Source organism: Macrotis lagotis, chromosome 1 (genome assembly GCF_037893015.1).
Source record: "Macrotis lagotis isolate mMagLag1 chromosome 1, bilby.v1.9.chrom.fasta, whole genome shotgun sequence".
Taxonomy (NCBI): Eukaryota; Metazoa; Chordata; class Mammalia; order Peramelemorphia; family Peramelidae; genus Macrotis; species Macrotis lagotis.
The window spans coordinates 475,221,601-475,234,229 of record NC_133658.1 but is presented as its reverse complement, the minus strand read 5'-3'; positions in this window follow the sequence as shown (position 1 = coordinate 475,234,229).

Genomic DNA, 12,629 nt, shown 5'->3' with positions numbered 1-12,629 from the left:
GATACAAGTCCTGCTTCTCACATATACTCATTGTGACCCTGGGCAAATCCCTCAGCATTCCATTCCAGTATACTTTGGAAGACTATATAAATTGTAGACGACATTAATGTACATTAGTAAAGACAGTCCATGTTAAACAACCTAAAAAAGAATGGGTAAAAGGAAACCTGGGTCCTGGTAGTCAACTGAGGAAACCCAGAAAAAATAGGGAAGCCATTAATAAAACCTATAATCATGACAGAAAATATCAATGTATAAGCTCATCATTTAAGCCTTCTTCCCCCACCCCACCCTACTCCATATGCACAAAGCCTCCTCCCCATCAGCCTACATCACCAAACATCAGCTATGAATCTTTCCAACTATGATTGTTTCCTTAAGAATAAAGGTGGACAGGGAGGAAAAAAGCTATACCAGCTTTCTGATCAGAATATGCTCTTGTTAAAAATGTATGTATGAATACCTAGGCATAGGTCTACATTATGATTTTTATTAATTATCACAGAGGTGATTTATCTAGAGCTATGCACCCTTATTTTGCTTGTAATTCCTATACCCCTCCTTTCTTTTTCTTTTTCATCAACTTAAAGGTTCAGTCCTTAAAACAGAAACAGATACTACCTGCTGGGTGCCAGTTCAACTCACAGAAACCAGGAAGGCAGTTGGGTATGATGACTCTTGAATTTGTTACTTTGTGGTGTGTGTATGTATGTGTAGAAAGTACCATAAGCATCTTGGAGCTGGAAAGACTGGCACTAGGAGAAACTTCATTTGCATATAAATGAATTAATGCACCCTTCCATCAACTTTTTTGTGACTTTTTTCCTTCTTGGTAATAAGAAATATAAGAACCATGGATGTGGGAGGGGTATCAGCTACCTTATCTCCTACCCATATTTTCATGAATGCTTAGAACTTCTGACTATATTTGTTTAGTCTTTCCTGATCTTAAGCCAACAAGTTTCCTGGGAGGGTAGTGCTCTGGCAACTGGTGAGACTGAGATGTATCAAAAAAAGATTCCATTAGCAATCATTGCTCATGGTGGTGGTATCTCAGTTTGAGGCTTAATTACCCAACCATAGTGGTGAGCTGACAAATCAGACAAGACACTGCACCCACCATTGAACCAGCCCTATTCAGCCTGGCAGTGATCCCATCCCTGAAATTATGTCCCCAAGCAAATCTGATAAGACTCTTCAAAGGCAGAGAAGGACTCTCAGGACCAGTAGTTGGCCCCATGTTTTCTTCATATTACCTCACAATTTTGTATAAACCTATATCCAAGGGGAGACTGATTCTAGGGTTGGGGAAATTGTTTTATAACTACTATTCTTACAAAAATTCTCAGTAAATACCTTCTTGTAATTGATATCAAATGGTTGTTCAACCTTGGGAAATACATAATTGTTATTGTTGTTGTTTGTCCTTCATTCAGGAAAAGGACAAATAACTTCAGGAATGTGATGTCTCCACTCATAAATTAATTGGATTTAAATGAAGCAGAGCTGTGCAAAGTCACCAGTGACAAGAAATAGATTAGGACAACTGGAAACATTCTCAGATGCAGTATGAGACCTTGACCTTTTTAAGCTAAGGTCTTTCCTAGGTCTTAGTCTGAGGTAGCATCCATTTAGTGATTAAGGCTAGGTAAGAAATGAGACAAAAAAAAAACCCCTCTTTTACCTACTCAAAAATAAAATTAATCTTGGAGAGGAAGATCCTCAAATGGCTCATAAATGATAATACTAAAAGTCCCAGTCTCCATAAACTCTGAAAGAGAAGAAGCCTTTGCTATAAATGAGAATGAGTTCACATTCGAGGAAACTGAAGTAGGCCCAGTGACAACTAAAATCATGTAACAGGTAGAATTGTAACTTAGAAGCTTTAAAGTTAAAGTCAATATTTTTTATATTATACCACCTTGCCTTTCTAGTGTGGCACCCCCTGCCTCAGGACAATGACACTCAGGTGATATCCTCAAAAATTATTCCTGAATTCTGTTTTTTCTTGGGATTTCTAATAGTACTTTTTCTTCAACAGTCACAATAACAATTTTTACCCTGGAGCAATTTCCCATGCTCCTGAGAAAGGCAGAATAGTACTATCTTTCTGGGAACATGACTAGAATGCAGACAGAAACAGGCCTGTTCTTTGATAACCACATAGACATAGGAGTTCAGCAGCTTTGTTTCAGGAGCTTTTCTCAAACAAAAGAATACAGAGTTCTGAGGACTGAGTCGTGGGTTGCTGAACTTTCCAAGCAGAAACAGTGGGTACACCTGAAAGAAGAAACCAATTTACAAAAGAAGCTCTGAATAGGGACTGTATCTCTCAAAAGCTGGGCTTCCAATGGCTCAGGACTTTGGGCTTTGAAGTTAAGCTTGGTTCTTTCCCCAGGTCTATTGTTGGTGTGCAAGAATGGATCCATTGTGATAGAAATCTTATCTAGTAGCATTTCTTGCACTGATCTGAATTTTTCAAAATTGAGCCTCAAAATAAAAACAATTCTTTTGGAAGCCTTAAGAATCTGTGTTGTGGTGCTAAAGAGAAAAAGGACAACAAGAGGCTTCCTGGTGAGTCCCTTGGTATTTGCAAGAGGCATCATTGGGTCATAAAAGAGGATTACCCTTTTGAGCCCTGTGGGAGAGAGATAAATATATTGCCAAAAATCCACAGGTATTTGACATCTTTATCTTTAGTTTTGTTTTTTTCCCATTTAAATAAGAGATTTTTTTTTGACAAAATACTGTTTTTCAGTCAGACATACAAATATAAAATCCATGAGGTGAGCTGCAGTTTGCTAAGAGAACAATACATATATATATATATATATATATATATATATATATATATATATATATACATATTTTAGAAGAAGAAATAGAATAAGATTGTCATCTTAGCATAATCCCTAACAAAGGGGTATTGCATGCTCTTTTTGACCTTACTGGACTTGGGTATTAAAAATACAAATGCTTATACCTTCTTAAACAAGTAATGGTGCTCTACCACTAGGCAGAGATAGTGTCTCTCTGCCCCCATCTGAGGGGCAGTCAAGCCTAGGGAGTAATGAATGGGTATATCACAATCTCTTCAAGCTTCATTTTTCTAGAGGCTGTGGATAGAATGCTGGGTATAGAGTGAAGATCTGAGATTAAATCTGGCCTCAGACATTTACTAACTTTGTGACCCTTAGCACTATCTTCGGTCTCTGTTTCCTCAATGATCAGATGAAGATAATAATAGCACCAAGCTCACAAAATTGTTGTGAGGATCAAAATAAAAAAAAATTGTGATAACAAGGTGTCTGGCACAGAATGGACTCTAAATAAATGCTTATTCCTCTTCCCCCAATCCGCAAAATGGGAGTGACATTATAGTGCTTATATTGCCCAAGTGGAGGGTTTGGTGTTTTTAAGTGCTTTTACAGCTTTAATGCAAAATATAGATGTAAGCCATTGTTGCAACTGTTATTAGTCAGAGAAGAAAAGAGGATAAAGAAAAAAGAAAAGGTATAAGTTAACAAGCCTCTCTTCATGCAGCTTTACTATCAGTTAATTCATTGTTTCAATTAAGGGATTTTTAAAAATTTACATATAAAAGCAAAAAAAAAGAAGGAAGGGAATAAACCTTTATTTTTTATATTTTATTATATTTCATTATTCCTACTAGGTTTTAGACACATAGTGCTTTATGAACATTATCCATTTGGTCTAAAAGATAGGCAGAACATCTCTTTAACTTCTGTAATTTGAACAACCAAATATTTTCACCATATGGAAATCATATTCAACTTAATCTATATTTATTCAGCATTATTTTTTTTCAGCATTATTGTCTCCTTAGGAGACAAGTAAATTGATCTAGTATTCTCATCTCTTTGAGGACTTGCCACATTTTGTTATAATCCACACAGTCACTTTAGTGTAGACAATGAAGCAGAAGTAGATGTTTTATCTGGAACCATGTTGCTCTCTCCATAGTCCAGTAAATGTTGGTCTCAGGTTCAATGCCTCTTTGAAAACTAGCCTGCTATTCTGATAATTCTCCATTCACATGTTGTTGAAGACTGTCTTGTAGAACCTTAAGCATAATCTTTTTGACAGATGAAACAGACAAGTATTTGGTAATTTGAACATTCTTTAGCATTGCCTTTCTTTAGGATTATAATGTAAACTGATCTTTCTGAAACAAGTAGCAACTGCTGAGTTTTCTAAGTTTGATGGCATTTTGAGTGCAACACTTTAATAACATCCATATTTTAGAATTTTTAAATAGCTTAGTGGAAATTCCATCTAATCTTATTGTTAGCAAAGCCTATGGCCCACATGACTTCATTCTTCAGAATCTCTTATTCTAGATCAGTAATTACACCATTATGATCTTTAGCATCTTTCTTCTGTATATTCTTTCCATTTCTTAATATCTCCTATGTCTGTTAAGCCCCTACCATTTTTCCATCTTGTCCATTGTTGCATGAAAGATTCCTTTGATATCTCTTATTGTCTTAGAGAAATTAATTCCATTCTTAAATGGAAAATGAGCTTTATTAATTTAAGAGAATTTTTTAAATCTCCCCTGCTATTTTCTGAAATTCTATATTCAGTTAGATATATGCCTCTCTTTAACTTTTCATCTTTCCTCAGCTATTTGTAAAGCCTCATCAGATAATCATTTTGCTGTCTTATTCTTTTTCTTTCAAATATATTTGTTGCTGTCTACCAGATCTAATCTCTTAATTATATTCATCACTTCCACTTCATTTTCATAAGGAGATGTTCTTTAAGTCATATTTATAAGGTCTAATGTTTTCCCCTATTTTCTTCAATTTAAGTCTGAATTTTGCAATCAGAAATTCAAGATCTGAGTCATAGTCAGCACCAGATCTTGTTTAAACCAATTTTAATATTGGTCATCTGGTGATATCTATATATAGAGTCTCCCTTTTCATATGTTTGCTATGACATGTGAGTTGTATTGACATGCCTCTGTTAGTCTATGCCCTGCTTCATTATGTACTCCAAGTCGAACTTGTCTGTTATTCCCTTTGGGGATTGTGACACCTTTTTTTTTTTGGTGTTGTTCTTAAATGATGTTGCAGATATTCATAGAACTAATCAAATTTAGACTCTTTAACATCAATTGTTGGAGCACAGATTTGCAGTATTGTGATCTTGAATGTTTTATCTTACAGAAATCTTTATTCTAGGTTTTATGAAGGATACAAAAGTAAGAAAAATCCACTGTCCTCAAAGAGTATTCAGTCTAGTGAAACCAAACCAAATCATTGTCACAATCAATTTGTAAGTGTTTATATCTATTGTGCCCCAGGTCTTTTATTTCAGATTAGGGTTACAAAAGTAAAAATTACAATGCAAAGTTAAACATGGAATACACACTGAGAGTAACAGTGGGAAAAACATTAGCTTCAAAGACAGGGAATGTGGGTTGCAACTATACCCTTAATAATTGTGTGACCTTGGACAAATTATTTAATCTCTGTTAGCCTGATTTTTCTCGCCTGCAAAATGAAAAGGTTAGGTCAAATAGAAGGGGATTCTATAATTCTACTAGTTTATCCTGCATACCTGGAATTCATTCTCTCTACAAACCCTATCAATCAAAATCAATTTGATTCAACAAAGATTTACCACAATCTACCATGTACAAAGACATTTAAGACACTCTTCTATGCCCTGGTGATGCAAAGATAATTTTTTTAAAGGATAAAAAAAGACATACCTTTAAAAACTTTGTATTACATTAGTAGGGTTCAATACATAAAAAAACCTAGGAGGTTCAAAGTATATCCCATTCTCCATCAGTCAGCTTTGTCAACCTTTTTTTTAAGAAAGATTTTATTTTATTTTGAGTTTTACAATTTTCCCCCCATTCTTGCTTTCCTCTCCCCACCCCCCACAGAAGGCATTTTGTTAGTCTTTACATTGCTTTCATGGTATACACTGATCTCAGTTGAATGAATATTTGTCAACCTTAGAAAGAAAATCAAGTCATAATGAAACATGAGTGAAGTGCCTGATAGGAGATAATGTCTTTTCCATTGTAACTAGGAGAACTGCAGTAGTGTTCATAAACTGACTTTTTTTTTTGATAGAAGTAATTTCCATTTCTCCTTCCTATGGAGACTACCCAAAATGAATCCCAGAGGTTCACTGAACCCTTGACTAGGTTCTGAGACTAGTAGAGGTAAAGAGAATCTGCAATCAATCAGCTGACTGATCAATCACCACTAATTGAACACCTGCTTTGTGTCAGACTATGCTAAGTGATGGAGAGATGCAGAGAAAGGTCAAAAAATGGCCTCATTCTCAAGTTGATCACAGTCTGGTGGGAGAATCTTGGAAATAATTTTTCTTAATAACAATATTTTTAACATAAAGATGAGACCAAATTTGAGACCCTCTCTCAATTTCAATCATTCTGCCTCTTTGTCTCCTTCTATTCGCATCTCTGTCTACCCTATCCATATTTCTTTCCCTTATCCTCCAATAAACAAATAGTCTGAAAATCCCCCTATGAAACAAAGTTTTGAAGCTATAATCTACAGTAGAGATTTGAATTTGCTACAAAAGAACAATTTCTAGGCAATGACAATTGTTAAATACTGCAATGTGTGGATTAACAAAGACTTTTGTGTAATCTTCCCTGCCTGGAATCTCTTAAAGACTGAATTCTCCTCGGTGATGAGACTGCTCACAGACCTGTGTTGATGCGCCCTGAGGACACACAGCCGACTGAGGGGGCCCGTGCCCGCGCACCCCCTCCCCGGGGGGCCCGGGCACCCCTAACACCGCTTCCTCCCCGCAGGGCTGCTGCCTGAGCGAGGCCCGGGGCCGCCGAGGCTCGGTCGAGTTTGCCCACCATGCCGCTCAGACCAGCCTGGCCTGACAAGGCTGATGCCACAAGCCTTGGACTGTCCTTCAGCTTAGCCCAAGGCTGTAGGCTCAGGCACAATGGATGTGACCTGATGTGAACTGACCACAGATCTTCTCGATCCGTGCTCTTCATCTTATTCCTAAATAAAGGAATTGCTGGCTAGTCCTGCTGTACCAGACTGAGAAGATCATGGGTTCACTACAGCTTTCCTGCTCTCCTTAAGTAGCAGCTCATCAAGGAAAAAGGTCCATTTCAAAGAAGACTGAAGGAAATTAGTTAGGACATTACTGTTTTTTGCAGGTTCTGACCATCTGACATGGGGCTAGCAGGACAACTCTCCAGGGAAGTCTGGTCCAAAGACACAGGTGATTGGCTCTTCTGGTGCTTGACATGGCAAAGAAGCTTTTAGTTAGGGGAGGCAGTCTCAATCTATCTCCTCCTGGATTGAGTCAGGAAATTAGGAACTGGAACACAAGATTGTGCCAGAACACAAGTACACTACATGGTATCCAGTCATTCTGTCAGAAGAAAATGGAAGTTTTTCTTGTCTTGTTTTTTTGCAAATAAAGTATTTTGTTTCTCTTGAAAAAAAAGACTGAATTCTAATTTGTTTTACTTGGTTTACTGCAAGATTGCAGTGGAGGGTGGATTGGAGAATAGTTAATGAATTCTCAAGTTCCTTTACAGTTTCATGATTCCATAATGCCTCTTAACTTACTGTTTTATTTATGGAGCTCTGCCATGGATTATATTGCAATATTATATTGATTAATGTGAAAGAAAGTGAAAAAAGGAGAAAACAAAATGGAAAGGAAGATAATTTTTCTTTTTCTTAGAGACTTACATTTATGATCCCATTTCTTCTTGACCTGAGAAAGGTTGAACACCATTTGGAAATGTAGCACAAAGTGGAACTATGGACATTATTCAATTAATTTGATATGTAAAGATAACCAAATTGAATCTTACAATTCCAGTGGAAATCTGGTACTTCTAAATTATTGGAACATTTACAATTTTCCATGTTAATGGACAGCATGTGATGCAGGGGTAGAAAAGTTCAACACTAGAAACTTAATATATAATATAATACAGCATGAAACAATACAAAATAACAATTTAATATAATATTTTATTACAACAGAACAATATGATATTACTTTATATACTTTTATTTGGGGGCATAGATGCAGATAAGATTGACTCTTAAATGAGATTAGATTGTGAGTATTCATAAGGTCAAGCATCATTGAGGAGTAAATTCTACAAATAATGTTGAACCATTGGAGGTTATTTTTAAGATTTTTGGAATCACTTAACAATCTAAAGTTCAGAGAAATAATAATAACAACAGGAACAATAATATGCTCACATTTATGAGGCATTTTACAATTCACAGTGTTTGCTCTATAATAACCCTATTAAATAAGTGATGCAAATTATAATGCCATATATTCACCTGAGGAAACTGAGGCTTGGGATCAAATAAATTGCTCAATGTCATACAGAATGTAGTCAGCAAATATAGTAGCAACAGTCAAAGGCTTTTAAGTATTTAAAAAAATCTGTGCCTTCTTAAAATAATAAAAAAAATGAGCAGCTATATTTTCTGTATAATTCATTATATCCTTTGCAGTATTAACTTGAGTACCAGAAAGTCTGCCCATCAACATAAAGAGAACACAGCTGGAGGGGCAAACAACAAGAATAACATCATAGCTCTCACAGATTAATTCTGAAGTAGATTTTTTTGTCCACTTAAAAGCTTTTGAGAGATAAAGTGGACTAGTTTGGAACACTGGTGAGAATGAACAATTCTTGGAATGGTTGGAGGCCAGGCTTTCTGGGGGAGCCAATGCTGGACTAACTTTTATCCAAAGCTTTCTCTCCTCTTAATGAATATGACTTGGTCACACTGGGATATGGTGGCCTAAAGTGCCAGCCAGGAGTCTGGGCATTAATTATCTCAGAATTACTTACTGTAAAGAAGTTGATTTCCATAGGACTGTCTAAGTAGTCATATTTTAATTTATATAAAGTCAGAAACAGTGAATGCTTAGCATACCATGAAATAAGCTCTGATCTTAAGGAGGTGACTTGGAAACATCACAGTTATTTGTTGCCCCTTCTATAATATAACTTTAGGAATTCATGTCCAGAACACAATTTAAAATACAATTTACAAGAAAGGTATTTAGTGACTTGATCACCTACTTAATTCTAGATACTATATTTCTATTAAGACAATCTAAGAGTATGTTCAAAGAAAGCATGATATTATGGCTAGAGAGCTGAGTAAACAAAGAAAACCAGGATTCAAGTTCTGTCTAACAGATAATCACTATGTGAACTTGAGCAAAACTTACATCACTTAATACTTAAGGTTAGGACTTTAAAGTTGAAAGTTATTTGTTGATCTTCATTGGTGGAATGAATTTTCTCACTATCTGATATTACAAATGCATCTTGCCCCTTCAGTAGATTATATTAGGTTTTTTTGGGGGGGGGTGAGTACTAGATGTCCCTGTCTCACTAGATTTGGAAGTTCAGTAGTCATTCCCAACATCTACCCTACTACTATATGGCACAGAAGAGGAGACCTACTTCATTTTCCTGTCATGGGCTACTTTGTCTTTCTGTAGACTACTTTGTAGGTTTTGGTTCCTAGGGACTCACCATATTGGTGTACATTGGTGAGGACATCCAACTGGCTTAGTTTGCTGTAGCTCAGAACTCTAGACCTTAAGTCTTCAAGGCAGCACATATAGGCATGAGCCACTATGCCTGATTACCACATTAATTTTATTCTCATTTTGTTGTTTTCATAAACTGAGTTTGGAGTGCATTAAATTCTTGAGTGTCATTTGAACTGTTTTCTAGCCATTTCTCTTTCTTTCTAACCCTTATGCAAGACTTACACAACAGATTTTTGAAGTCAAATCTGAGACTTTCCATTTAATATTATTGTCATTTGTTAAGTTTGGCCCCAAATTAGGGTCTGCCAAAAATTTTTTAGGAACATGGTTCTAGCAGCTTTTAACTTTCATCCTTGACTTTGTGACATCTGAAAATTTAATAAATATATCAACTTTGCATTCAGTTGAATAGTTGTTAAATATTTTGAGCAGAACATGACCATGAATAGAGCACTGTGTCATCCCATTCAAGATCTCTCTCCAAGTTGATGTTAATCCATTGATCAGCAACATTCTTTGGGTTAGGCCATTCATTTCAAAGCCACCTCACTGGAAATGAATGATCATCTAATCCTCATCTCTCCATCTTGTCAACAAGGATGGTGTGAGAGACTTTTTCAAATACCTTGCTATAATCCAGATAGATACTAGCCACAACATACACATGATTTAAAAGGTGAGCAACCTTGAATAAAGAAAAATGAGATTAACTTGTCATGACTCATTCTTGATGAATTCATAATGGTTTCTATCAATCTGCTCTTTTCCACAATCTGTTTTTTTAGTAATTCATTATAAAACATTACTGGAAATTAATGTAAAAATCACTAATCTATAATTTGAAATATTCAACATCTCCCCTTTTGAAAATGAGGACATTTATCTGCCTGACTCCTGTACTGCAAAGTATCTTCTATTCACAATGCTTCTGCTTCAAAGATTATTAATAGTAGTCAGCAATCATATTTGAAGGAGGTAACTAGGTGGCTCAGTGGACAGAGTACTAGACCTAGAGTGAGGAACCCCTAAGTTCAAATTTGAGCTCAGACATTTACTAGCTGTGTGACCCCCATGTTTAACTCTGTTTGTCTTGGTTCCTTCATCTGTAAAATAAGCTAGAAAAGAAAATGACAAGACAACCCATGGACAGTCCACAGTGGCACAAAGAGTCCAACGTAGTCCAATGTGACTGAAAAACATTCACATCTGATTGTGAATGTCCTGGAATTTTATTTATAAAGGGCAGATGACTTGAATTCATTGTTCTGGCTAAAATTCAAATCACCCAGTGGTCAATCTTCTGGTAAGGTGTACCTTCTTACTTTAACATTTTGGTTCTCAGAGGACTATCACAGTAGATTATTCAGTTCATAACTGAAGATTTTCCATCTTAAGGAGAACTCGTGGTCCATTGGCATCATCTCTGAGAAAACATCTCTTTACACTAAGAATGACAGGGACTAAATGAATTATATAAGATTCTGACTGTATCATAAATAGTCTTCCAGGTCATGGACTATTCCATATAATATAGAAACATAATTAACCATTCATTCCATTTTCTATCCATGTTAACAGCTAGACCTAAGTGATTGAATTGGAAAGAATAAGTTACTCTCAAGAGGAAATTTTTGCATGACTCTCATAGTTGTAAAGTACTTTGCAAATCTTAACATACTATATGAATTATTATAACTAGACCTAGAGGACTGGTGGCAATAGTTCAGACCACAAAAGTTCAAGGTAAGGAATCTAGTAATTTAGTAGATGTAACGCACTGAGGTGAATATGTGGGTCATGGAAATATAGCAACAAATTATAGCAAATATTTATTACATATGTACTACTAAACGTGTTAGTGATCCTGACCTCAAAGTAGAGAGGAAAGGTAATAAACATTTATCAAAAGCCTAATATGTACCAGGTACTGTATCCTTTCAAAAACATATTATGTAAGTGCTATTATTTTCTCCATTTTACACTTAAGGACACTGAAGCAGACAGAGGTTAAGTGACTTGTCTAGGGTTATACCCCTAGTAAATATCTAAGGTCAAATTTGAACTTAGATCTTCTTGACTGCAGGGAAACTAGATATTGCAGTAGATAGTCAATCCTGGAGTCAGAAAGACAACTTCCTGTGCTCAAATATGACTTCAAACACCTACTAGCTGTTTGACCCTGGGCAAGCCTCTTAAGCATATTTATGCCTCAGTATTCTCATCTGTAAAATGAACTGGAGAAGGAAATGATAAACTGCTCCAATATCTTTAACAAGAAAACCCCAAATGGAGTCACAAAGAGTCAGACACAGCTGAAATGATAGAATAACATCTTCTTGATTTTGGGCTTAGATATCGAAGGCATTATTCCACCTAGATGAGTAGTAGATGAAAACTTAAAAACTATTAAAAAATCAAACTCTTTACTATCAGTTTCACATTGATTTTACACTTTTGCCTTTAATTCAACATGCCTAAAACTGAACTCCTCATCTCCTCCCTACTTCCTAACTCTCCTTCCAGCTTTCCTATTTCCTATGATGACACCATCATCCTCTTAGAGCATGAGGTATGAGCAAAGTATTAAACCAGATTGCCTTCATTTGTGAGAGGCTCAGGAAAGCATCATAAAGGAAGCAACTTTCAAGAAAGATCTTGCTAAGATTTCAACTGGTGAAGATGTGAGTCATTTTGGTGTGAATTGGGTGTAAGCAAAGAGGCAGAAATACAAAAGCCAAACACAGAGAGTCTGTCCACATCAGAGGTCTCAACAGGCAATACTTAAATGTCAGGAGCCCTGTTAGCATAAGAAAATCAATCAAGCTGAGCAGGAAAGCTCAGGTTTTTGTCTACATTCTTTCCAATAGAGAAATGAGACAGTTATTATTCATTGTGTAATCTGAGTCAGGGTCTGGGATTGTTGCTGACCTTAGATGTCAAAGATGCACTGTGGACAAATGAAGGATAGAGCAGATCAGAAGAGAATAGGGTAGAAGATGAAACAGATTGGTAAAGAAATTGATACAAAGTTTGAG